The sequence below is a fragment of the Meriones unguiculatus genome, chromosome 18, assembly GCF_030254825.1.
Source record: "Meriones unguiculatus strain TT.TT164.6M chromosome 18, Bangor_MerUng_6.1, whole genome shotgun sequence".
Lineage (NCBI taxonomy): Eukaryota > Metazoa > Chordata > Mammalia > Rodentia > Muridae > Meriones > Meriones unguiculatus.
In genome coordinates this window covers 390,628-417,184 of record NC_083365.1, presented here as the reverse complement: position 1 = coordinate 417,184, position 26,557 = coordinate 390,628, and the positions used below count along the sequence as shown (strand labels likewise).

Here is a 26,557-nt window from a genome sequence, read left to right as displayed (position 1 = left end):
CCAATTTGCATCCCCTTGATCTCCTTCAACTGTCTTATTGCTCTAGCAAGGACTTCCAGAACTATGTTGAAGAGATATGGGGAGAGTGGGCAGCCTTGTCTTGTCCCTGATTTCAGTGGGATTGCTTTAAGTTTCTCTCCTTTCAGTTTGATGTTGGCTATAGGCTTGCTGTATATCGCCTTTACTATGTTGAGATATGTGCCTTGTATCTCCGTCTATGAGGATTGAGAGTTTTGCGGGGTATAGTAGCCTGGGCTGACATCTGTGTTCTCTTAGGGTCTGCATGATATCCGTCCAGGCCCTTCTGGCTTTCATAGTCTCTGTTGAAAAGTCAGGTGTGATTCTAATGGGTTTGCCATTATATGTTACTTGGCCTTTTTCCCTTGCAGCTTTTAGTATTTTTTCTTTGTTCTGTATGCTTACTGTTTTGATTATTATGTGGCAGGAGGATTTTCTTTTCTGGTCAAAATTGTTGGGTGTTCTGTAGGTCTCATGTATTCTTATTGGCTTCTTCTTTAATTTGGGGAAATTTTCTTCAATGATTTTGTTGAAAATATTTTCTGGGCCTTAGCACTGTCCTCTTCTGACTTCTGATGGTATTGCACATACATGACACACATACATACACACAGAGATACACTTGTTGTTGTTTGTTTGTTATTTTTCTTTTTGTTTTTCTGAGATTAGGTGTCTCTGGGTAGCGTTGGCTGTCCTGGACTCACTTTGTAGACCAGGCAAGTCTTGAACTCACAGAGATTGGCCTGCCTCTGCCTCCCTAGCGCTGGGATTAAAGGCGTGCACCACCGTGCCCAGCTCATTATTGTCATTTTAAAAGGCAATAACACACACATGCACATGAGCTCAGTGTGGTGACAGCCTCTTGTCCACAACCTTCTTAATTCTAAGGATCAGACTCTCTTTCACACCCTGACCACGGTGCATGTTGGGGCTTTGACACCAGCCTTTAGCAAGCAGTTCAGAGGAGGTCCAGGTTCCTGCTCTGAAAAGCTCTGCAGTTTGTCCAAAGCTGTGGTGCCACCTTGGGGAGCGGCACCAATTCACTGTAGGGCATCCTGCGAGGACGCTTGCCGGGAGGGTAGTTACCTCACACAGCTGCTCTCAGTGCAGGCCAGAATGGAATGTGGCTTCCCGTGCTGGCTTAGGGACTTCTTCAGCTGACTCTCTTTACTTATGCTCCAGAGCTGGCATCTGTTCCTAAACCACTGCTGTGCTAATGAAGCTTCTCAGTGCACCCTCGTGTCCTGCTCCCATTTGGCAGGCATCCTCAAACCAAGTGTCATCCGCATGGGAGTCCAAAGCTCGCCCTGCGGTCCACCTGAGGCCAGAGCTGCCCAGAGAGGAGTAGCCTGAGCACAGGCTCCAGGCCGGGATTTGTCCCCTAGCTTGCACCCTTCACTAAGCACCCCGGTATATGCGTATTTCCTCGGGGGCATTTCCACACGTGCCCCTAAGTAGAGGCCAGAGAACAGCCTGTGGGAGTTGTTCCTCTCTTTCTTCGCTGGAGATCAAACTCAGGTCACAGCAAAGCACTCTGCAGCGAGTGCCCTGACCCTCTGAGCACCTCACCAGCCCAACCCTGTGTGTGTGTGTGTTTCCGAATTGGCTCTTAGCTGTTGACAACAGAAGCCACACACTAGAAGGACATTTTATTGTAGGAGCTGATTGTTTAGTTCATTATCATCATGGTAAGAAGCATGGTGGCATGCAAGCAGGCATGAGGCTAGAGAAGGAGCTGACAGTTCTACATCTTGATCCACACACAGCAGAAAGACACTGTCTTCTGCAGGCAGCCAGGAGGAGGCTCTGATTCCACACTGGGTGGAGCTTCAGCATAGGAGACCTTAAACCCACTGACACAGTGACAGACTTATTCAAACAAGGCCACACCTACTCCAACAGGGCCACACCTCCTAAAGTGCCATTCCCTGTGAGCCAAGCATTCAACCACATGAGTCTGTGGGAGCCATTCCTATTCGAACCACCACAGAAGGGACTTGGGGAGCAGGGTACAATCAATTTACTGGTGTGGGGTGTGGGGGCTTTATAATGGACCTATGGCAAAACCTGGGTGTGCTGGCTAGTTTTTTGTCAACTTGATGCAAGCTAAATTCATCTGAGAGGAGGAACCCTCAACTGAGAATATGCCTGCACTAAGACTGAGCTGTAGGTAAACCTGTAGGGCATTTTCCTCCTGATTGTTGTGGGAGGGCCCAGCCCATTGTGGTTGGTGCCACCCCTGGGCTAGTGGTCCTGCGTGCTCTAAGAAAGCAGGCTGAGCAATCTGGGAGGAGAACCTAGCAAGCTATATTCCTTCACGACCTCTACATCGGCCCCAGCAAAGAGAATCTGAGGACTGCTGCTTTGGGGACCCTGCCCTACCTGAGCATTTTCTCTCTCCTGTTCTCCTGGTGAGTGTGACACCAGCAAGGGCCCTCCCTAGAGTCTGACCTCCCTGGGTCTCCTGGGTGGTGATGTCAGCTGCTGCTATGCCTGGTCCCTGAGTCTCCAGCCACACTGACATCACCCCTGTTGTCTTGGGCTCTGTGGTTGCCTGAGACAATTTCCATGATTGAAATCCATATTTGAGAGTCCATTTCTCCTTCAAAATCTCGTCCCATGTGGGAATAACTTTTCTCTGTCTCACCCTGACATCTGTCCCCTAAATTATAAGCTCCACTCAGTACTTTGCTCCACTAAAAAACTGCCTGGAATCTCTGACATGGGAGTCTAAACTGGGAAACACGGGATTAAAAACAACAAAAACAATAGGTTCCCTGGCAATCTTTGTCAGACTGTAAGAGGGAAAATCTGAGCAGGAAGAAAATAGGACATCTTGTTAACTTTTCCAGTATCTGACCTTCTCAAGACTGTTTCTGTTGCATGCCGGAGGTTCAAAGTGCTTTCTGAGATTATGAATTATTTCTCTGCTCTAATTACTGCTGCATGTCCTAGGATCTGTAGAGATGTGTCTTTTGGTATGCTTATCAGCTGGGGGCTGGCAGTCCCATGTAGCTTCAGGATGGGGCTGCTCAAGGTAAATCAGAGTTAGGACTTTCAGCCAATCCCAGGGGAGCAGGCAAAGATCTAAAGACGAGCTGATCTTTAGCAAACAATGTAATAAAGCCTCCATAAAACCCAACAGGACAGGTTATTACGGGAGCAGCCAGGTGCTGAACACACAGAAATTCCTGGTTAAGTGCTCTGTCTGCCGCTACAGAGGGGCTTAGACACACTCCTCCACAGCTTCTTCCACCCCTGGCGTAAGGCAACCAGAGTGATAGACTTATGACCCGGGCTGTAACTTCACTAAGCAGCTGAACTCCTACTGTGTGGCAATCTGGAGGTGGGGCAGTACAGCAAGGTCAGCTGCCTGCCAATCAGGCACAGAGAAACCTAGCTATACCTTGATATATCTTGAACCATCACTAAACCGCTGAGATCAGAGATTCCTCCCTGTGAAAGCTGGCTGTCGTGTGCCAGTCTCTCCCACTGCAAATGACAAGGGCGACCACAAGGTATTCCATCTGAAATCTGTCCTAACGCTTCTCTATTAAACCTGAAGAGAATCTTTATTATTTAAAATCAGTTAGTAATGGGTTGCTGGGAGGCCCCAAAACTTGTGTTGAAACATCCAGGGCTAAGGAACTGGAGAGCTGGCTAGCAGTTAAGTGCACTCACAGCTTTTGCAGAGGACCCAGGTGCCCTTCTCAGAATCCATATGACGGCTCAAAACTGTCTGTTCCTCCAGTTTCAGGGAATCTAGCACTCTCTCTGGCCTTCACAGGCACCATGCATGCACATGGTACATATACATACAGACAGACCCCTCCATGATATGGCTAAGGGAAAAGTGTTTATTGTGCATAGGAGAAGAGAACATCCAGAGGCATCTGGAAGAGGCCAAACACAGAGAGAAAGTAGTAGATTGAACATGGCCAGCAGACTGGACCTGTCAGGGATAGAAGCAGGAGCAGAGCAGAGAGGAAAAAAATAGAGGGGGAGAGGGGGGAGACAGAAAGGAAGACAGAGATAGAGGCAGACAGGCAGACAGACAGACAGAGACAGAGACAGAGACAAAGAGAGAAAGACAGAAAGTAGCCAAAGTAGCAGGGTTATAAGGAGGATGAGTGGTGGAGGGGAGGGAAGCCTGTGAGCTGGAAGGAGTTTAGGGGAGGGGAGGAGGGGAGAAAGGCTAGGGGGATACATGGACTTTGGAATGTGTTACAGGTACTTGTGATGCTGAAGGACCCTGAAGATGGACGTGCACTTTGCTGTGCTAATAGGCACTGCAGAGAGCTGTTTGTCCCTTGTGGAATTTAGGGAAAGAGTTTCCTTTGGAGCTGACAACTCACACACATACATGTAAGATAATGAACTCCCAGGGCTAGTCCATATCACTCATGCACAAGCAGACAAAGGGTTTAGCAGTGTCAGAAATTGCCAGAGCTAAGTTGCACGGATGTGCCTGTTCTAGGATGTCCATGGATGTGTCAGATTCCGGGATTCTCTGGTTCCTTCAAGGCCTTGAACAGGAATATATATTTAGCTATCATGTTGAGCTGGGGAATCCAGATTCTAGAAGATCCTCCATGGCCAAGAACTCCCTCAGCTGTTTTATGGCTGAGGTTCCAGATGATAAGGAGCCACTCCTAAAGTGACTAGAAAGGCTCCTTTTGCTTGGAGTTAGCATTAAGTCACAGGAATTGGAGATATGGGCCTTAGAGAGGGAAACATTACATTCAAGAGAGGCTAGCTTTTAAAGAGTTATATTGTGCAGTTTGTTTGTTTTTAAGATCTTGAAGAACTGAATTCAATTCCTCTCTCAGTCATGTGAGAAAACACAACATAGAAACATACCCGATGGAGAGAGCAGGCTTCATGCCACTCAGAATCTGCTGGTGTCTTAATCTTGACTTGGCAACCTCCAGCAGCACAAATAATCAACTTCTATTTCTTTCATACCTTATCAAACATGAGGTGTTTTTAAAGGTCAGGAAGAAAACAGAATACCTGGCTACGGCTCCTTCACCCACAGCTGAGAAGGATGATTTGTTGTGTGGACAATTCAGGTGGCATTTGGCTTTGTTTTGTTTTTGTTTTTCCAGACAGGGTTTCTCTACATGGCCCAGAATGTCCTGGATTTCACTCTGTAGACCAGGGTTAGGGTTAGGATTAGGGTTAGGCTTAGGGTTAGGGTTAAGGTCAGGGTCAGAGTCAGGGTCAGGGTCAGGGTCAGGGTCAGGGTCAGATTTAACATTAGGGTAAGGGTTCAGGTTAGGGTTAGGAGTAGGGGTAAGCATAGGTTTAGAGATAGAGTTGGGCTAGAGCTAAGGTTAGGGCTAGGGTTAGGGATAGGGTTAGGGTTAGAGGGGTTAGGGTTAGGGGGTAGGGTCAGGGTCAGGATAAGGATTAGGTTTAGCGTTGGGGGTTAGGGTTAGGGCTAGAGGGTTAGGGTTGGGGGGTTAGGGTTAGGGTTAGGGCTAGGCCTAGGGCCAGGGTTATGGTTATGGCTATGGTTATGGTTATGGTTATGATTAGGTTAGAGTTAAGGCTAGAGTTAGGTCTCGGGCTAGGCCTAGGGCCAATGCTAGGTCAAGGTTAGGTTAATATTAGGAGTAGGTTTAGGGTTAGTGTTAGGGTTAGGTTTAGGGCTAGAGGGTTAGGGTTAGGGTTAGAGTTAAAGTTAGTTTTAGGATTAGTGTTAGTGTTAGGGCTAGGGCTAGGATTCGGGTTAGAGTTATGGTTATGGTTAAAGATAGGGTAGTGGTTAGGGCTATGGCAAGGGCTAGGTTTAGGTTTACGGTTACAGTTACATTTAGAGTTAGAGGGTTAGAGTTAGGGCTAGGGCTAGGGCAAGTGCTAGGGCCAGGTCTAGGGCCAGTGTTAGGTTAGGGTTAGGGTTATATGGATAGGGTTAGGGTTAGGGTTAGGGTTAGGGTTAGGGTTAGAGTTAGAGTTCGGGTTAGGGTTTGGGTTTGGGTTTGGGTTTGGGTTAGGATTAGAGGGCTAGGGTTAGGATTAGCATTAGGTTTAGGGTTAGGGCCAGGGTTAGACCTATGGCTAGGGTTAGATTTACCCTTAGACTTAGGGCTAGGTTTAGGGCTGGGGATAAGGGTAGGGTTAGGGTTACATTTTGGTTTAGGGTTAGGTTTAGTGTTAGGGTTAAGGCTAGTGCTAGAGCTAGTGTTAGGGTTACAGTTCGAGTTAGGTTTACTGTTAGGGTTAGGTCTAAGGCAAAGGTTAGGACTAGCGTTACAGTTAGGGTTAGTGTTAGCATTAGGTTTAGAGTTAGGGTTACTGTTAGGGCCAGATTCAGACCTAAGACTAGGGTTAGGATTAGCCTTAGGGTTAGGGTTAGGGTTAGGGTTAGGCCTAGGGTAGGGTTAAGGTTAGGGTTAGGGTTTGGGCAAGGGCTAAGGCTAGGGTTAGGAGTAAGGTTAAGGTTAATGGTAGGACTAGGCATAGAACTAGGGCTAGGGTTGGGCTTAGGGTTAGGGTAGGGTTAGAGCTCGGACTAGGGTTAGGGCTAGGTTTAGGGTTATGTTTAGCATTAGAGTTAGGGTTAGGTTTAGGGTTAGGCCTAGGGCTAGGTCTAAGGCAAAGGCTAGGACTAGTGTTAGGTTAGGGGTAGCACATGGTTAGAGTTAGGGATAGGACAAGTTTAGTGTTAGGGTTATGGCTAGGGATTGGGCTAGGGCTCATGTTTGGGTAAGGGTTTGAGTTAGGGTTAGTGTTATGGTTAGGGCTAGGGCTACGTCTATGGTTAGGTTTAGGGTTAGGGTTATGTTTAATGTTAGGGTTAAGTTTAACGCTAGGGCTAGGACTAGGGTTAGGGTTAGGGATAGGGTTAAGGCTACGGCTACAGCTAAGGTTAGGGATAGGGATAGGATTATGGTTAGGTTTAGGGTTAGGTCTAGGGCTAGTGTTGTGGCTAGGGCTAGGGCTATGTCTATGGTTAGGGTTAAGGGTAGAGTTAGTGTTAGGCCTAAGGCTAGGGCTAGGTTTATGGTTAGGGTTATGTTTAGGGTTAGGGTTAGCACCAAGGCTAGGGCTAGGGCTAGGGCTAGGGCTAGGGCTAGAGCTAGGGTTAGAGCTCAGGCTAGGGCTGTGTTTAGGGTTACATTTAGGGTTAGGTTTAGAGTTAGGGCTAGGGTTAGTGCAAGGGCTAGGGTTATGGTTAGGGCTAGGTTTAGTGTTAGGGCTAGGGCTAGGGCTGGGGCTAGGGTTAAGCCTAAGGCTAGGGCTAGGGTTAGGGTTTGGGTTAGGGCGAAGGCCAGAGATAGGGCTAGGATTAAGATTAGTCTTAAGGTAGGTTTAGGGTAAGGGTTAGGGTTAGGACTAGGGCTAGGGCAAGGGTTAAGGCTAGGGTTATGGTTAGGGTTAGGGTTATGGTTAGGGCTAGAGCTAGGGCTAGGGTTAGCGTTAGCGTTACGGTTAGGGTTAGTATTAGGGTGATGGCTAGGGATAGAGGGTTAAGGTTAGGGTTAGAGTGTTTACATTAAGGTTGGGTTAGGGTTATGGTTAGGACTAGGGCTAGGGTTAGTGTCATTCATTCATTTTAATGACAGTATCAAAGCTGTCATTAAAAGCTGAGATACAATCTAACATATTAAAATTTTTATTTATATAAAATCAATCCCATTTTTATCAACAGTATCTTCATGAGATCCTAAGCTTACATATACATTTAAAATAACATTTTTTTCTAAAGTTTGATTTTATATTTTTTGTGGAGTTATGAGTTACTTTGGGTCTCATCACCCCATTTTCTATAATTAAGTGAATTAAAATAAGACATTTGATAAAGGAGGAGGCTACAGCTGGGATACAAAGTGAATAAATTGTATTAAATAATAAGAAGAAAGAAAAAAATAGGAAATACAAATAGGACAAAAACAAGCAAATAAATTTCAAAACACAAAAGACTCATGTGAGTAATGGCATTCATTTGGCATGTGTATGTGTGTGTGTGTGTGTGTGTGTGTGTGTGTATTCTGAGATAAAATACACATAAAATTTATGCAACATAGGCAGGAGAACCTTAGAGTAATGTGGAAATAAAATAAATATGATTTAAATATGTGTTTGAGAACCAGGAAAATAAATTTGAAAATATCCTTTACTGAAAAATATCATAAAACACCATTTTTCTAACTCTGGAAATTTTCAAGATCTTCCAAATGTTGAATTTATCTTTTACTTGTGTCACAAGTGCTTGATTATGCCAAGGACTTTAACCGAGATGCCACAAAGAGCAGCAAGGTATTGATAAAAGCCAACGCCAGAATGATTTTTGAATGCTGCTTTAGTCACACTAATCACACAGATATCTAAGAATTGCATAGCACATTATACATCTTATGGGGAATACAACCTGGCCACAGGTACGGCTTGGACACTTTTGCCTCCGGCGTTGGGTGTCTTCTAGGCCAGGAAACTTTGCAGTTCCAGCTGGACCTCAGACGCATGGGCCTCGGAGCTTCTCTGCTCCAGCCAGGCCTCAGATGCGAAGGAAGCTGCGGTTGCCTTCCAGGGCCAGTTTTAAGGTGGTCCTTTCAGGGCCGGTTTGTTAAGGTGGTCTGGGCTTTTCAAACAGGCGTTGGAGAATAGGCTGGTTATCGGCAGTCTACAAGCTTCCTCATCATGAGTCTAGCCTGCCGTGCCTGTGTAGGCTCAGGCTGCATTTTTATACACTTTTGGGAACATGGCTTGACTTATCGCTCTTTCACACACACCAGCTGTTAATCAGCTGACATTACCTAATTTCATTACTTAATATCTTAGGGGCGTTACTTTAAGCATTGCTTAGCTTATCATTCTTACGCACACACGTCAGCTGCCTTAAGAGCATTCTTAGTTGCTCTTACTACGAATATCTTCTTCTCTATCCTTGGCAGCTCTGCTGTCTTACAAGCTCTCAATATCTTAGAGGTGTTGTCCAGTCACTGTCACCAAAAATGCTTCTTAACTTTGCTCTGATAACTCTGCTGTCTTACAGGCTCATTACAACCTATGTTTTTATTATAAATCCACATGGACATTTGTCTTGCTGTATTTCCTTGTGACTAACCTAGATAGGTTAGTCTGCAGACTTTGGTCTTTGCTCCAACATTGTAATTGATTTAACATTTTGCTTGGCAGTAAAATAACTGAGATTTCCCAAGACTTTCCCAAGATTTTCATTGTGAAAATTGTGAGCCTCCAGTGGACTGTACAAAGACACTAATTCATCAGGTGAGTTATAATGCCACTGTGAATTTACCTTTTTCTTCTCTCTTTTAACACAGTTTAACTCGCCCAGACATGGTATTAACTGACGTTTTTCTTTCTATCTGACCCACTGAGAGATTTTCCTCCTATAGTATCTCCGAGTCAATTATAGATTGGAAAGTCTTACATGGCTACAAAACAATGTCATTTGTGATTTGTCTGACTTTTGTCATGTATGTCAGTATCATCAAAAGGGTGCCATCACTTTGCCTTTGAGCATCTCAAATTTATTGCAGTAACTCAAAGGCCATCTTGTCGCGCAGTTTCTAACTCTCTATCCAGGTGAGAAGCAGTCTGCCTCCCGCTACTCCCAGCATCTCGCTGTTCCCAATGAGAACATTTGACTCTATTTAAAAAGCCTTTCTCCAGTCATACTTGTTTGATTAAGATGGGGTCTTATTCTCACCAGGTTTTAAGGCACTAACTAGCTCTATGCTGTATTGGGACTTTCCTTTTCTTTATTACTATTAAGTGTTTGAACTCCAACATTATCTTCTGTGAATTTTTCTTAACAACTTTTTTCCCATTTATATTCTTCTTACACACTCAGGAATAAGTGTGGATCACAGCATTTCAGTAACTTCCTTTTTTTATTCTATCTGCTTATGTGTATGTGCTTCTTTTTTTATATTAATTGCAGTTTATTCACTTTGTATTCCAGCTGTAGCTTTCTAACCCTCCCGCATTCCCTGCCAAACACACCCTCCCTCATCTCCTCCAATGCCCCAGCCCAAGTCCAAGCCTATCAGGTCTTATCAGTACTGGATGCACTGTCTTCCTCTGTGGCCTAATAAGGCTGCTCCCCACTCAAGGGGAGGTGATCAAAGAGCTATTGATTTTTTTTAATTAATTTTATATCCAGCCTCTTTGCTATATATTTATCAGTTGTAGGAGTTCTCTGGTTGAATTTTTAGGGTCACTCATGTATACTATCATATCATCTGCAAATAGTGATACTTTGACTTCTTCCTTTCTGATTTTTATTCCCTTGATCTCCTTTACTTGTCTCTTACTGCTCTAGCTAGAACTTCAAGTACTATGTTGAAGAGACAAGGCAGCCTTGCCTTGTCCCTGATTTCAGTGGGACTGATATAAGTTTCTCTCCATTTAGTTTGATGTTGGCTATAGGTGTGCTGTATATTGCCTTTACTATGTTTAGGTATGTGCCTTGTATCCCGGATCTCTACAAGACTTTAAACATGAATGGGTGCTGGATTTTTGTCAAATGCTTTTTTGGCATCTAAGGAGATGATCATGTGGTTTTTCTCCTTCAGATTGTTTATATGATGGATTACATTGATGGATTTCCATATATTTAACCACCCATGCATGTTTGGCATGAAACCTACTTGGTCAGGGATGGTGGTTGATATCTTTTATGTGTTCTTGGATTCAGTTTGCAAGTATTTTATTGAGTATTTTTGCATCAATGATCATAATAAAGATAGTTCTGTAGTTCTCTTTTTTTGTTAGGTCTTTGTGTGGTTTAGGTTCCAAGGTGACTGTGGCTTCATAGGATGAGTTTGGTAGTGTTCCTTCTGTTTCTATTTTGTGGAATAGTTTGAAGAGAATTGGAGTTAGCTCTTCTTTGAAAGTCTGGTAGAATTCTGGGATGAAACCATCTGGCCTTGGGCTGTTTTTTTTTTTTTTTTTAGAAGGGAGACTTTTGATGACTACTTCTATTTCCTTGGGGGATATAGAACGATCTGTTTACCTGATCTTGATTTAATTTTGATAAATGAAATCTATCGAGAAAATTGTACATTTCATTTAGATTTTCAAAATATGTGGCATATAGGCTTTTGTAGTAAGACCTAATGATTGTTTGGATTTCCTCAGTGTCTGTTGCTCGTTTCTGATTTTGCTGTTTTGGATAGTTTCTCTCTGCCTTTTAGTTAGTTTAGCTAAGGGTTTGTCTATTTTGTTGAATTAGCATGTCCACTGATATTTGGCATTTCTGGTGAAGCCATGATGTCCTGATATTTGTTGGATGTGTTCTTATGCTGACCCCCAGCCATCGGCTTATCTGTAACTTTTGCTGTTTGTTGCTGGTGTCTGTACTTCTGACTGGGTCCATCTCTTTTTGGTGTCTGGAGTAGTCTTCAGGAATATGAGAGAGGTCCACCAGTTTGAGAGCGAATGTTGGTCTTTCAGTTGTAGCTGAGGGCGGAAGGTCGCAGGTGCAGGTGCACAGGTGAGGGCAAGCAAGCATGGGTGTGTGCGTGGAAGTGTACCTTGAAGGACAGGATGCTAGAGCATTTAGATGCCTGGACTGTGAGGCTTAAGCACTGGAGGAGGGGCAGGGGGTGCAGGCGTTAGGGCTGTTCGTGGGCACAGGGCACATGCACAGGTACCCTGAATACCTCAGTGGCCTACAAGCCTGTCTTACTGTCCTCCTCGTATTCAGATCTGTCAGGGATCCAGGAATTGTTTGCCTGGACCCCACGGGTAGACCCATAGAACAGGGGTTTCAATGTTGAGAACGCTGCCCCAAGAATCCCTATGTTGCCCACAGTGAGTGTATGGGTGGGAAGGATGCCATGTCTGGCTGGCATAGAGGGACCCTGGATCTGGGGTTCTGCAATCACTCACTTGAGGGCGCACTCACTTACTAGCAGGCCTAAATGGAAAGTACAGAGGTTCCCCGTTCTCTACTCTCGGATTTGGGCCTGCAGGGGCAAACAAAAGTGTAGGAGATCTGTCAGCTCAGTGGTGTCCACTGCTTGTCTGCTGGGCAGGGAGCCCCTGACTTTGGGTAGCACTAAAGTTGGAAGAATGCTTGTTTGTACAGTGTACCATGGATGTGCTAGTCTCTGTGTGTGTGTGTGTGTGCAATAGAAAGAGAGAGAAAGAAAGTATTTATATGGTGAAAGTAATATTTCTTATCTGTCCATGAATAGAATTTTCCATTTCCATGGCTTTGTATTACTCCTTCATGGATAAAAATACTTTGTTGAGTGTAGAATTGAAATCAAATGAGAATATCACTTCTGATGACTATATTGGTTTGATATTTATTATATGAACTTAGCATAGCCACAGGTAATAAGAAATGAGTAAGACAGCCTTCATTTTCTACCAGTACATAGTATTTGCTAGTATTCATGTATGCAGTCTCTGACAATTTGGATATTGGAATTAGCATTTTATGCTCATTTCGGGTGACTTCCTTAAGGGTATGAATTAGATCTGGATATTTGAATTTTCCTTTTTATTTATAATGATAGCATGCTTATATATAGAAAAAAAGTGTTTGTAAAGAAATGATTGCTAAAATTAAAAAATTAAGAAGTATGAGTGTGAATTATAATTTGGAAACATTAGCAGTCCAGAATCTATGAGACATAGAGTCAAGACTGATGAAAACCATTCCCTAGGTTCTAGATCTGTATCTTATTTCCACTTTATCTTGTGCATTACTGTTATCAATTAAAACTTTTTTATAATGGAACAGAATTTGGAAGAGTGAGTTATCTGATGAAGTGACATACAATTTGTGTAACTGTTAATATTCAAGAACTGACAGAGAAATATTACGACAGAAAAATATTTGGTTGACATATCCATGAAATCATCTTCTGTCTTTCACTCTGAAGTGTGTAGCTTCCTTCACACACATTCACAGCTTTTTACTACTTGAAGAAGGAAGTTGCTCTCAGTGTTCTGTTGTGATATTTCTTGGCTATCATAGTCAGAGGCCAGCCACTCAGTCACCTGCCCTACTGTGCACAGGTTTACCCAGACACCAGCATTTACCACAGAACATGTACATATTCCAAGTCCTGTAATAGGCGCACAGAAGCTTTTTGCTTAGGATGAAGACAGTGGACTGTGAAATTGATTAATTTTACCATGTCGAATTCAGTAAAATTCTATTATGGTAAGCCAAAATTTTACTCATAATAATATGTGATAATCAATGACTAATTTTTACTAATTTTAGAAAAGATGGGAAATGGCAACAGCACACATTAACTGCATTTAGACCTAATTTTGCCAACTGCAAAGGCAATTTACATGACTATTGAACATTCAAACTTCATTTTGAATATGAATATTTCCCTTTCAAGAAAGGAGTAAAATATGAAATGGAAGTAAAAATATATTGCAGATTTCTTTTTCTTTTTTCTTATTGTCCCAGAGAAATTGATTGAATATTTTCAGGGCAAGTATTGTCACACTACGGATCTTAAGGATGCCATTACTGGTTACTGGCATTTGCGTGATGCACATCGACAATTCCCAAACATACATACTCACATATATCAAGAGGGAAACCTAATCAAACGTAGGTATAACTGCAATATCTGAAACTATTTATCTGTAAATAGGAACCTCACCTAAAATCTTTTACAAAGTCCCAACGTTGTACAAAAAGCTAAGGAATAATCAATTACATTCATGAAGTTCTTCACAAAACATCAGACAAGCATTTTAAAAGCTTGATCTAATGTGAAGAAATATCTGAATCCAGAAATATTTTGGTACTTATTCCACATAAAACTTAGAAAATTCTCTAAACTTTTAAAAACCCTTATATTAAGCATATTTGGAAGGCTTCACAGTGCATTATCATAGCAGCTATGGGTTGCAATTCATCCTTAGCTCTTTCTGGACAGAAAATGATAGGACCATGAAATCATTTTAGCACACTTAAAGTCAGACTTCTCAGAACTCAGACTCAGAAAATGGTCAAGCCAACTAGAATTTCAACTACTTTGAAAGAGAGAAACACATTGCAGATGTAGTTTTCAATGAATTCCTGTTTGAATTTTACCCCATGAGTTTTATGAAATATGTAAAACTAACAAAAGATAGAGTTTGAATACCATGTACTTTCTGTATAATCATAGTAAAGTTTAATGTGAAAGTACACAGATAAAAGTGAAATTAATCTTTCAATACTAGTCCTTCATGACCAAAACTGAATACTACATTTTGCTAGAGATGGGTGGAATGTGTCATCAGATATTCATTTATAATTTACCCTTATTTAATTTGGTTATAAGAAGTAAAATGTCTAATTAAACAGCAATTATATTACAAATCCATGGAACTTTTTTCTTCACCAGATAAGTGAGAAACATTTCTGTCATCAACATTTCTAAATTTTTATCAGGTACATCTGGGATGATACTAATTTAATTGTCTTTGAGAGTAGTATGTGTTTATGTGCTAGAAATACCAAATGGGAATGACAATTGATTAAATATGTACATTCAAATATATATATTCTTCATAGTAATTAGAATCTCTTGAAATATTATAGCTTCTGTATACATGCTATTATTTCTACAATGTAAATTACAAATCTCAATCCACATAGCTTCTGTTACAGTTGAGCAATAGTGGAAAACATGATACTTTATTGTATGTTTGATGATACCAGATGTTTCCATGATTCAAAATTTCAAAAAAACGTAAAATATTGGTATGAGTTTTTAGGGACTGAGGGGTAACTATCAGTGACTCAGTTAAAAATACGTTAAAACAATTTAAGACAAAAAGTTGAATCAATATTATGAAGTAATGTGCTACTTTGTCTTTGTTCACAGCTCCACCTAAATATAAGCTTGAAATTATTTATATATCAAATATGACCATGCTATTTTTTCTACAGTATACTCATGAGAAGCAGAGAGACATAAGACCATCAACAGCATTGTGTAAGTACATCTGATTTTGCAGGGAATAAAATTAGTTTTTCTATATTTTACTTAGAACACGGGAGTTTGTATGCATTTTAATTGCAGGAATTATATGGTACAAAATATTTTACTAATGTTTTTAAATGCAATCATGACTGGATGAAGGTTGCAGATTCTCCTTTCAATACATATGCATCTTCTCCATGGTGCCCATAAGAGTCTGCGAAAAAGATTTGCCTACTGATTCTATTGTCAGGATGATATTAAGGCAGTCATTAAGGGTCATACAAAAATGTCTTTGGGATATTCCACATAAATAAACAAACACAATCTGCACTGAAATGGATGTCAGACATGACAACTTGATCAAACTACCCTTCCTTTATGTCTTCACAATTATCTCAATAAGGATGATGTGACTCCTTGCAGTATGTCTTACCCTCCACTTCAGCTGCATTCATTTCTACACAAAAACATAAGTGACAGATATTTTCCAGTGTCCATCTCTACAACATCATCTAATACATTAATATTATTGAAAGTAAGTGGCCATGTTATATATGGTGGGCTTCAAAATTATTCTGATATGTAAAACAAACAAATCTGTGAATATTTTGGGCTAGGTAGTCAGTTCAGATGATTAACTGTATCTTTGGTTTTTGGTCAAGCACATGGAGGGTTAGATTCTTTATCTGAAAATGAATGAAATAGCATGGGTGGCAATGGTATTATAGCCTTGTTGTGGGTATTTAATATTTACTATTATCTTTTAGTTAAGCAGCAGTTATTCCTAAACAAGGGGTGTACCCATATCACCAAACAGACTAGGATTATTTTAATTAACGTAGGGCACAATGCTGGGCAATGATTACTCCATCCTAAACCTCCAAACCTGCATAGTTTCCTGTCATTCAGATTTTACCCATTATACTCGCTTTTAGTCTCATATCTTAGGTCCAGTTCATTTCCCCACGTGCTTCCAAGTTCTTTCCTGCTGACTTCTCCCACTTCTCTCCTTTCCCTCCATGCTTCCTGCTCCTCTCCCTCTGGACCAGGATGCCCCACCCTATACTCTCCATTGCCCAGCATTGGGGCTGGTTGTCTAAGTGACAATATAAAGAACAAATGGTGGCATGTTTACACAAGCTTGAGACAGGTGATGCTTAAAATAAACATCACAATGCAATGTCAGGATTGAGACCAGATAGTGGGGTAGAGAAATCAGCATTTGAATGAACAAGGGTAAATTGTATACATTCCACAAGAACATTATACCAACTTGGAAATTTCTTAGAAATACATTGACAAGTCTTGAATGATACATATCTGATCTATGGTTTCTAAACGTGGGGAGACATAGCGAGCCCACAGAGTAGTGAGCCCAGGCAGTACTGATGAGACCTGATAGACTAGGGTCAGAAAGTAATAAAGGAGGACTTCCCCTATGACTGAACTATGGGAGAAGGAAAGGGAGAGAGGGTGGGACTGGGTAGAGATGAGGGAGGGGACTACAACTGGGATACAAAGTGAATAAATTATAAATACTGCTACTACTGGAAGAAGGAGAAAAAGAAGAAAATGCAAAAAAATAAAATGAAAATATAGAAAAGCTTTTTTGATTGTCTTCAATATCCTAAGAACTGTAAAATGAATATAATGGTAAATTCTAAAAGTATCCTTTATATTGTGACACAATTTTATTAAGATTTTTGTGACTAGCTTCAGCATAGAGGTAGAACTTGGGTGACTATGGAGGCTTGCTGATTCTACATTGTGGGTAGGTTCTCATGGATATCTTTTTTGACATTTACTCCTTGAAATATAGCAAAGGGAACAAGTCTTACTAAAGAAATTTGGGAAGAATATGCGACCCTGACCAGAACAAGTATAAATCCAATTGAAAACATCAAAAATGTGTACCAAACAGGTAAGTCCAATGGATTTTTCCATGGATAATTGAAAAAAAAGTTAAGTAAAACTAACAAGAACTGTAACTGCCCTCTCCATCTCAGAAAAGCAGCAACTAAAATCCTTAAAATGCTGACAAGATAAATTGACCTGTTTTTCTCTCTATTTGTTCTATTCACAGATACATGTCCTAAGTGAAGCCTTTCCCAGTGGGGTGACTCTTGATCAGTCCTCTTGACTCATTTTAGAATGTGCCTCAGTCATGTAATCAAAAATAAAAACAGTCATACTTGAGGAATGGAGTGTTTTCGGGTTTATCGTAATGTAAAAAACTCATAAAAGAAATAAAACCCATTTTAAGTAAAAAGCTGGGCTTTTTAAGTCAATAGTTAATTTTCTTTCAAAATTGTCTTTATAAAAACAGTGAACTGCATTTAACCTCTCTTAACTTTTCTTCAAATTCACATTTCGTAATTATGAGACTCATCACTGACTTTTATAATAGAGATAAATGTGAATTTTTTTATATTGTTCATCCTTCACTTGATATGTACGAAAATTCTCAAACTTCTGCAAAAATAATTACCCTATTGTATACAATCTCAATAATGTAAGCAAATATCAAATGATTAGTTTTTGATGGAATTTTACTTGCTTCAGTCCATATACCATTGTTCATTCATTAATTTGTATTGAGGATATCAAAGCATATTATACCATATAACATATTTTAAATTTTTTACTTACAGAAGATTAAGACTATTTGCATCAATAGTATCTTCATGGGACCACAAGCTTACATATAAATCCAGAATAACATTTTGTGCCAAATTCTACTTTAAGATTTCCTGTGGACTCATGACCATTTCTTTGAGTCTCATCATCCTATGCTCCTCCCGTGCCGTGCTGGATTTTTCTATGATTAAGTGAATTAAAATAACACAGTTGATTACTCCAGAGGTGAAATGTAAGCCCCTGTTGCTGAAGACATCATGCAAGTCAAACAAAGCCAAAAGACCCATGAGCTGGAACAGACCGGAGGACTGTTTGAGGATTAGCATTTATGGTAGTAGAGGGCTCTGTGCTAGCTTCAAAAGGAGGAAGAGATCCGACAATCTTACCAAGCTATAATGCCTGTGACCCATATTAATAACCAAGATGACATGGTAACTTTAATGGTTCTGTAGCTGCATTCATCCCCAGTGGAAAGCAACAGAACTTTTTGGTTTGATTGCTTTGCTTTCCTCTGGAAGGATTTATTTCTCTATTTCATTTTTAATTATTTTTGGATCAAAACTGGACTTTTAACACAGTATATCTGATTACAATTTGGCTTCCACATATTTTTCTTAGTTTGTCACCATCTCAGTTCCAATATGACTATGTCCACAACCAATCTGTCTCTTAAAAAAATAAACAAACAAGCATCTGAAGACTAATTACAAAATAAAACAAAAAGATATAGTAAAATAAAAAATACATGAAATTGGGTATTTCAGGGTGGTATGACTATAGACCACAGTCTTTGCTCCTGGGTGCTAAGAAAAAAAGCCATATGCCACTACCATCTGAATAAAAGGCAATTTTGAGACTTTAGTTATATTTTATTTCATCTTACTCAAACAAAATTGAGATGGTGAACAAAATACTAAAAGTGATATTATGAACATTGATGCAAAAATACTCGCAAACTAATATATAACAATAAACAATAAACTCCAGCCTCTGCTAGCCATCGTTATATTTTGATAGTAATTACATTAATACAAAGTGTTATCAGCTACAATGAAATGAGTCATTCAGTACCTGCTCTTCTGCATGGAGTTTAGTATCTTAACAGTCATTTTGTTTGCTTCATATTTTCACCATTTCTTCACCTAAAATTTTATTTACTTTTATTTTTATTTACTTTTACCTGTTTTTTAAATTTATTTTTAAATTAATTACAGTTTACTCACTTTGTATCCCAGCTGTAGCCAGCCTCCCTCATCCTTTCCCAATCTCACCCTCTCCCCTCATCTACTCCAATGCCCTGCCCCAAGTCCACCGATAGGGGAGGTCCTCTTCCTCTTCCCTCTGACCCTAGCCTATCAGGTCTCATCAGGACTGGGTGCATTGTCTTCCTCTGTGGCCTGGTAAGGATGCTCCCCCGTCAGGGATCATAGAGACAGCCACTAAGTTCATGTCAGAGACAATCCCTGTTCCCCTTACTAGGGTACCCACTTGGACACTGAACTGCCATGGGCTACAGCTGTGCCGGGATTCTAAGTTATCACCATGCATGATTCTTGGTTGGAGTATCTGAGACACCTGTGCTCAGATTTTTTGGTGCTGTTGCTCTCATTGTGGAACTCCTGTCCTCTCCAGGTCTTTCTATCTCCCCCTTCTTTCATAAGATTTGAATGCAGATTCATGTGCCTATGTGCTAGCCTCTGCTCCCTGAGTCATTTCTTCATATGTGCCTATTCTATTTTAATAATTCCCTTGTTCTGACTACCATGATGGATGTGGAGGTGGGTGACTGATTTAGGAAAGGGCAGTGAATGAGAAGGGGTTGGGGCTTCAAAATAGAATCAGTAAATTTCAGCAAGCCTTAGTGGAATTAAAAGTTCTTTGTCTTGGTGTAAACATCAGCACTTACTTACCAAGCCAGGGATACCCGATTATGGTCAAAAGAAATTTTGTCTTTTAGGCACAGGTCAGAGGGGCTACATGAAAATTAGGGATGTGACAAATTTATTGCATGCAGCAAGAATTTTAACATCATTATCAGAAGCAGGATATGATGGAAGTTTCCAGAGAGAATACAATTGTAATTGCCAGGATACAATGACATCTGCAAGCTATAAGGGTACACAGAATTAATGTCTAATTAATTAAATGTTTGCCAAGCTTCTGGATGTTTTCCTGACTTCTAGGGAAGACAGAGAACACAGGTTGCTTGAATGTTCAAGTGTCTGAGGGAGTTCTTTAAGTGTTGGGACACACTGAAAGGGACACAGTGCTTCAGGAGCTAAGGTCTCTAAACTAAAAGTCCACTGGCACATGCTTCTCATGCCAATTGTATGCCAGGCCAAAACCATAATTCCCCACAGGCCCTCCCCTTCTTAATTCAAAGTATACAAGTCAAAATTCAAAGAAGACATGCAGAAGCAAATCAGTCTCAAAGCTATAATGCTTCTCCGCATAACCAACGAAAAAATCCCAAAGAAATTCCTATGGACCACATTTTAGAGCCCAATTAAAATTAGAAAAATAATGACCAAAAATCTTTGATAGGTTTTGCACAGTAATGAAGGGGGGAATTTATCTAAATTTCAGGGCTGATTGCTAAATAGTTCATCATGCAAAGCCTGAACATCACTGCCTCGATTGTCATGTGACCATCTTTGCCTAGGGAACAGTATGATCACCAGTAACAGACGTATTCAATAGCGACAACACAGCAAGAAACAACACCCTTCCACCAAGACTTCACCAACTCTTTCCCTCAGTCAACTAGTTTCTCCATCTGAATCATTGCTGACAAGGAGACTCTTTTTCATGGTTCAATGACTCCATCACCCCCATTCACTTTCCTTTTCTCAGGTCTAGCCCCTGCAGACACTTTGGGCCTTCTTCGTCCATCTTCCACGGGTCACGTCAGTCTTTCAGGTATCCACCTGAGTTTTCCACACCCTGAGAAAACAAAAAAAAAAAAAAAATAAGCTCAGTTCCATTACTGGATCTGATATGACATAACAACTCTCAAAAGGACCATGATTATGAATTTGTTCAGGAGGGCCCAAGAAATTTTCTGTAGCAGTAGACTGTCCTTTCCCAGTTTAAAAAAAATTAAGTATAAAAAATAAAAGAAATAGTCCTTGTTCCCCTCACTTTGGGAAACCAATTGGTTACTGAGCTACCACAGGCTACATCTGAGCGGAGGTTCTACGTTATATCCATACATGGTCCTTGGTTGAATGTCAGTCCCTGTGCCCAGATATATTTGGTCCTTGTGGAGCTCCTATCCTTTCCCCATCATACTAACTCCCCTTCTTTCTTATGATTCCCTGTACTCTGCCAAAGGTTTGGTCATGAGTCTTTGCTTTGAAAACACTGCTAGTTAGTCTTTCAGATGCGCTCAGTAGACTCCTGTCATATGTTCGATGCATATCCCATTTGTCTTTCTAAACGAGGACTGATCATCTTACCCCATGTCCGCTCTCTTGATTACCTTTTTTAGGTGTATAGATTTCATTATGTTTATCATATCTTATAGGTCTATATAAGTGAGTATATACCATGTTTGTCTTTCTCCTTCTGGGATATTTCACTCAGAATGATCTTTTCTAGATCCCACCATTTGCCTGCACATTTCATGATTTCCTCCTTTTTGATTGCTGAGTAGTATTCCATTGTGTAGAAATACCACAATTTCTGTACCCATTCTTCCGTTGATGGACATCTCGGTTGTTTCCAGGTTCTGGCTATTACAAATAAAGCTGCTATAAACATGGTTGAGCAAGTATCCCTTTTGTTTATAGCAACTTGAGCAAACTTTGGGTATATACCTAGCAGTGGTATAGCTGGGTCTTGAGGAAGCACTATTTCTAATTGTCTTAGAAAGCGCCAGATAGCTTTCCAGAGTGGTTGTACCAGTTTACATTCCCACCAGCAGTGGAGGAGGGTTCCCCTTTCTCCACAACCTCTCCAGCATGTGTTGTCGCTTGAGTTTCTCATCTTGGCCATTCTGATGGGTGTAAGGTGATATCCCCACCCCCCCAAGGGAGGAGCAGTCCTGTTATGCCACAGAGGAGGGCTTTGCCTCCAGTCCTGAAGATACCTGATAAAACAGGATCAGATGAATGGGGAGGAGGTCCCCCTATCAGTGGACTTGGAAAGGGGCACGGTGGAGATGAGGGAGGGAGGGAGGGAATAGTGTTTAATATCAGCTTCTGGAAAATCACATTTATAGTAAAGAAATGCAACATGCCAGCAGAAGATGCAGCTCCCATTGTTGTACATGAATGAAGTGTGCTATCTGGGGTATGATAGTGCTTAGGCCGGGCCACAGGAGGAAGAGAAATCAAAGAGCATAAACCTCCAGTCTGCTCTTTTTCTAGATTTGAAATTCCACACTGGATTTAAAAAGACATTCATTATGTTAGACACATAGACGCTCTTTACAAACATAGCTGCTGTGCATTTTAACTCCACACGTCATTGTTCCAGTCCTGTCTGAGCTCTCCCACAGGTACAACATCTGCACACAAAAGCCCCCAGTACTCACACCGACAGCATCGGAAGTGAGTTTCTTTTTCATCCTCATAGGGAGCCGTACTCTAGTCATTGTTTACTCTTAGAGCACTTCTGGCTTTGGTCATTTATATTAGAGCAAGAGAAAAGTAGCAGTTAATGTAAAGTAGCAATTAACTAACGTAATTCCTAGACTGCTATTACACAGTAAAATACGATTAGAAAAACAAACAAAGATCCCCTGCCACATTCATTAAAGTGGCAATAACTGTATGAAAATGAAAAAGGCTGTAAACATACAGAACAGTTAAAATTTTTCTTCTAAACAAATTACAAAATGATTTTTGTTTTTATCCTTGAGTGTCATTTAAAAATGCAAACCTGTGGATTCAGTTACCTCAAAGACTTATCCTAAGCACAGTTTTGACCTTAAAGTTTGGTCTGAGCTAGTTTGGCCTTCGAGTTTTATTCTAAGTTTGTCCATGAACTCAAATGTATTCAAGTAGTCAGAAGGTGGTACAATGGGTAAGCCCTTAATGTAGTTGCTTATTGATAGTTATCATTGATTTATCTTTTAGTTAAACTGCAGCCATTCCTAACCCAGCTGTCTACCAAATCACCACACAGAGACTAGGATTTACTTAATTAACCTAGAGCACAATGCTGGGCAATGATTACACCTTCCTAAACCTCCAAGCCTGCATAGCTTCATCCCATTCAGAATTTCCAACATTGCACTTCTTTTAATCATATCTTAGGTCCGATTCATCTCTCCCCATAGTTCCAAGTCCTGTCCTGCTGATCTCTGCTCTCCTCTCCCCCCACTCACTTCCTTCTCCTTCCCTCTGGACCATGATCTCCCACCTTATTCTCTCCAGTGCACAGCACTGGTTGGTTGTTTTATTGAAAATAAAGAGAACAAATGGTGGCATGTTTACACAAACTTCAGACAGGTGATGCTTAGAATAAACATCACAATGCACTGTCCAGATTGAGACCATAGAGTGGGGTAGAGAAATCAGCATTTGAATGAACAAGGGTAAATTGTATACAAACCTTAAAAACATTACCTCTTTAAGTCCAATAAAAGGCTACTTTTCATTTTTTTTTTTCAATGCAGTTTATTCAGGAACCTTGAACACTTGAACAATCATCGGACCCTGGGGAAAGCCAGCCCACAGCTTAAATAGCCTCTGGGTAGCCAAACCCAGCATGCCAAGTGGGCAATGCAGATAGGTCCACATACATGGAAGCAAGCCAGATCCTCAGCCTTAGCCAAATGTGGAGTTGTTTGTGACAGAGAGCACTCTGTCACAGGAAGGTGGAAGGCGAAAACCAGCTCCATCTTTAAGGCGCGGCATTACGCAGCTCTCTACAGTTCCCCCTTTTTGTTTTAGACACATCAGGCAAGAGTAGAGGTCTGATCTCTGATATTAGAAATAAATTGGGACTTTCTACTGATGTTCATTTAGGTGTCATCCACCCAAAGAGCATCAGACCCGTCCGATACCTTTTTCTCAGAGGCGGGACCTGGGGCATCAACCCGCATGCAATCAGACATGCTCTTCTCTGGGTCCAAAGGGGCTGACCCTGAGTGCAGTGCTTAGCCTCGCATCCTGAGCATAACATTTTAGGTTTTAATGGTAGCCAACCATGCTTGGGGAGACTGTCCTGCTTCAATGGCTGTAAAGGCCTGAATGATCATGGTTGCATTACGCTGTTGTGAGACTCTAATCTTGCATATACACCACAGGCAAACCAAGGAGACCAACACCAGAAGGCCTGCTAATGCTCCCATGCCCGCCCATTCCTTCAGATGATTCATGGCTGCAGCAATCCATGGTGATAATCCTGTGGCTAGTCCTGCGTCCACTCTGGTAGAACTTACTGTGATAATGGCCACTCTCAGCTGCTCCATCGTAGTATCGAATTCTCCAGTCCAATTACCTAAAATATAGCTAGACAATTGTTTAGAAAGATTTGCAGCACAGGAAAAATTCTCATGTTGTATGCTAGTGACACAAAGTCCAGCATACTTTCATTGACAGCCCGGTTGAGCCATTTGCCATAGGGTATCAATTTGCTCCTGCACGAGGTCAATCCTCTGATTGAACACCATCAAGCCTCCTTTTAGTTGAGCATTAATTCCTTTTTGTACATCTAAGGCATGAGATACATTGGCTAAAAGATTATTCAGGGTCTGAGCAGTCTGCACAGTATGACTCATGGCTAATGCCACGGTGGTAGCTCCAACAGCCGCCAATGAGATGGCAGTAACAGTGGCGGCTCTAGTTCCAAAATCCCTTTTCTGTCTGAAGAGAGTCATAGCATGAGGGGCATCAATGGGCACAGGCACCCAGCGAGGCATGCAAGTAACCAGGGCATACCTAAATTCACTAGCATTCCAGCATTGGGCAAAAAAGCAAGTATCATCACCACAATTACTTGGCTCTATCTGGCTAATAATGAATAAAAATGGGGGATATAAACAAACACGTATGGGCTTATTGGAAATATTATGAGAAGCCTTAACCCCCTCGTTGGAACATCTTGCATCAGTTCTAGAACTAGCAGTGGTGGTGTCCGAGGTCTGAGTAGGTTCAGGAGACCACTGGCCCCAGGGGCGAGGCATGTTCAATGTAAATTGACTAACTCCATGTTTTGCTCCACTTTTGAAAGTCATTTAAGGTTCTTAAATTATTCCCCCCCCCCTTTTTTTTTTTTAAAATTTTCCTCAATTACACTTTATTCATTCTGCATCCCCCTATAAGCTCCTCCCTCCTCCCCTCCCAATCCCACGCTCCCTCCTCCCTTTGCATGGATGCCATTCCCCAATTCCACTGATAGGGGAGGTTCTCCTCTCCTTTCTGATCTTAGTCTGTCAGTTCACATCAAAAGTGGCTGCACTGTCCTCTACTATGGCCTGGTAAGGCTGCTCCCCCCAGGAGGAGGTGATCAAAGAGCAGGCCAATCAGATTATATCAGAGGCAGTCCCTCTTCACACTACTATGTAACCCAATTGGACTCTGAACTGCCCTGGGCTGCATCTGTGCAGGGGTTCTGGGTTATCTCCAAGAATAGACCTTGGTTGGAGTATGAGTCTCTTGGAAGTTCCCTGTGTTCAAATTTTCTTGTTCTGTTGCTCTCCTTGTGGAGACCCTGTCCTCTCCAGCTCTTACTATTTCCCAGTTCTTACCTAAAATTCCATTCACTCTGCCCAACACTTGCCCATCAGGCTCAGCATCTGCTTTGATAGTCTGTAGGGCAGAGGCTTTCAGAGGCCCTCTGTGGTAGGTTCCTAGGTTGTTTCCTGTTTTCTTCTTCTTCTGATGTCCATCCTCTTTGCCTTTCACAATGGGGATTGGACATTTTAGTTAGGGTCCTCTCTCCTGCTTAGTTTCTTTAGATGCACAGGTTATAGTGGGTTTGTCCTATGTTGTATGTGTATATGAGTGAGTATATACCATGTGTGTCTTTTTGCTTCTGGGACAACTCACTCAGGATGATCCTTTCCAGATCCCACCATTTACCTGCAAATTTCATGATTTCCTTATTTTTTCATTGCTGAGTAATATTCCATTGTGTAGATGTACCACAATTTCTGCATCCATTCTTCAGTTGAGGGGCATCTGGGTTGTTTCCAGCTTCTGGCTATTACAAATAAAGCTGCTACAAACATGGTTGAGCAAATGTCCTTTTTGTGTACTTGAGCCTCTTTTGGATGTATGCCTAGGAGTGGTATGGCTGGATCATGGGGAAGCACTATTCCTAGTTGTCTGAGAAAGCGCCAGATTGATTTCCAGAGTGGTTGTACAAGTTTACATTCCCACCAGCAGTGCAGAAGGGTTCCCCTTTCTCCACAACCTCTCCAGCATGTGTTGTCACTTGAGTTTTTGATCTTGGCCATTCTCATGGGTGTAAGGTGAAATCTCAGGGTTGTTTTGATTTGCATTTCCCTAATGGCTAGTGAGGTTGAGCATTTCTTTAAGTGCTTCTCTGCCATTCGGTATTCCTCTGCAGAGAATTCTCTCTGTAGCTCTGTTCCCCATTTTTTAGGTGGATTACTTGGTTTGCTGCTTTTCAGCTTCTTTAGTTCTTTATATATACTGGATATGAGTCCTCTGTCAGATAAAGGGTTGGTGATGATTATTTCCCAATCTGTAGGCAGTTGCTTTGTTTTCGTGATGGTCCCTTTCCTTTGCAGAAGCTTTTCAGTTTCATGAGGTCCCATTTATTAATTGTTGCTCTTAGAGCATGTGCTGTTGGTGTTCTGTTTAGGAAGTTTTCTCCTGTACCAATGAGTTCTAGGGTATTCCCCACTTTTTTTTCTAGCCGATTTAATATGTCAGGTTTTATGTTGAGGTCTTTGATCCACTTGGACTTCAGTTTTGTGAAGGGTGATAAGTATGGATCTATTTTCATTTTTCTACATGTAGACATCCAGTTGGACCAGCACCATTTGTTAAAGATGC

General features: G+C 41.4%; 1 protein-coding gene across 3 annotated transcripts in view; it reads right to left on the bottom strand.

Annotated features, from left to right (window-relative positions):
- Positions 1-13,781: 13,781 nt before the first annotated feature.
- The window catches only part of LOC132649052 (exocyst complex component 6B-like), a 126,057-nt gene continuing 113,281 nt past the window's right edge, over positions 13,782-26,557 (bottom strand). For 2 of the 3 annotated variants that reach the window (XM_060371944.1, XM_060371948.1), the window contains one exon: positions 13,782-20,525. The gene's annotated coding sequence lies outside the window, so the exon portion shown is untranslated. Of the gene's footprint in view, positions 20,526-23,973; positions 24,044-26,557 lie in introns of all 3 variants that reach the window. The other variant, XR_009587476.1, reaches the window with a different exon arrangement.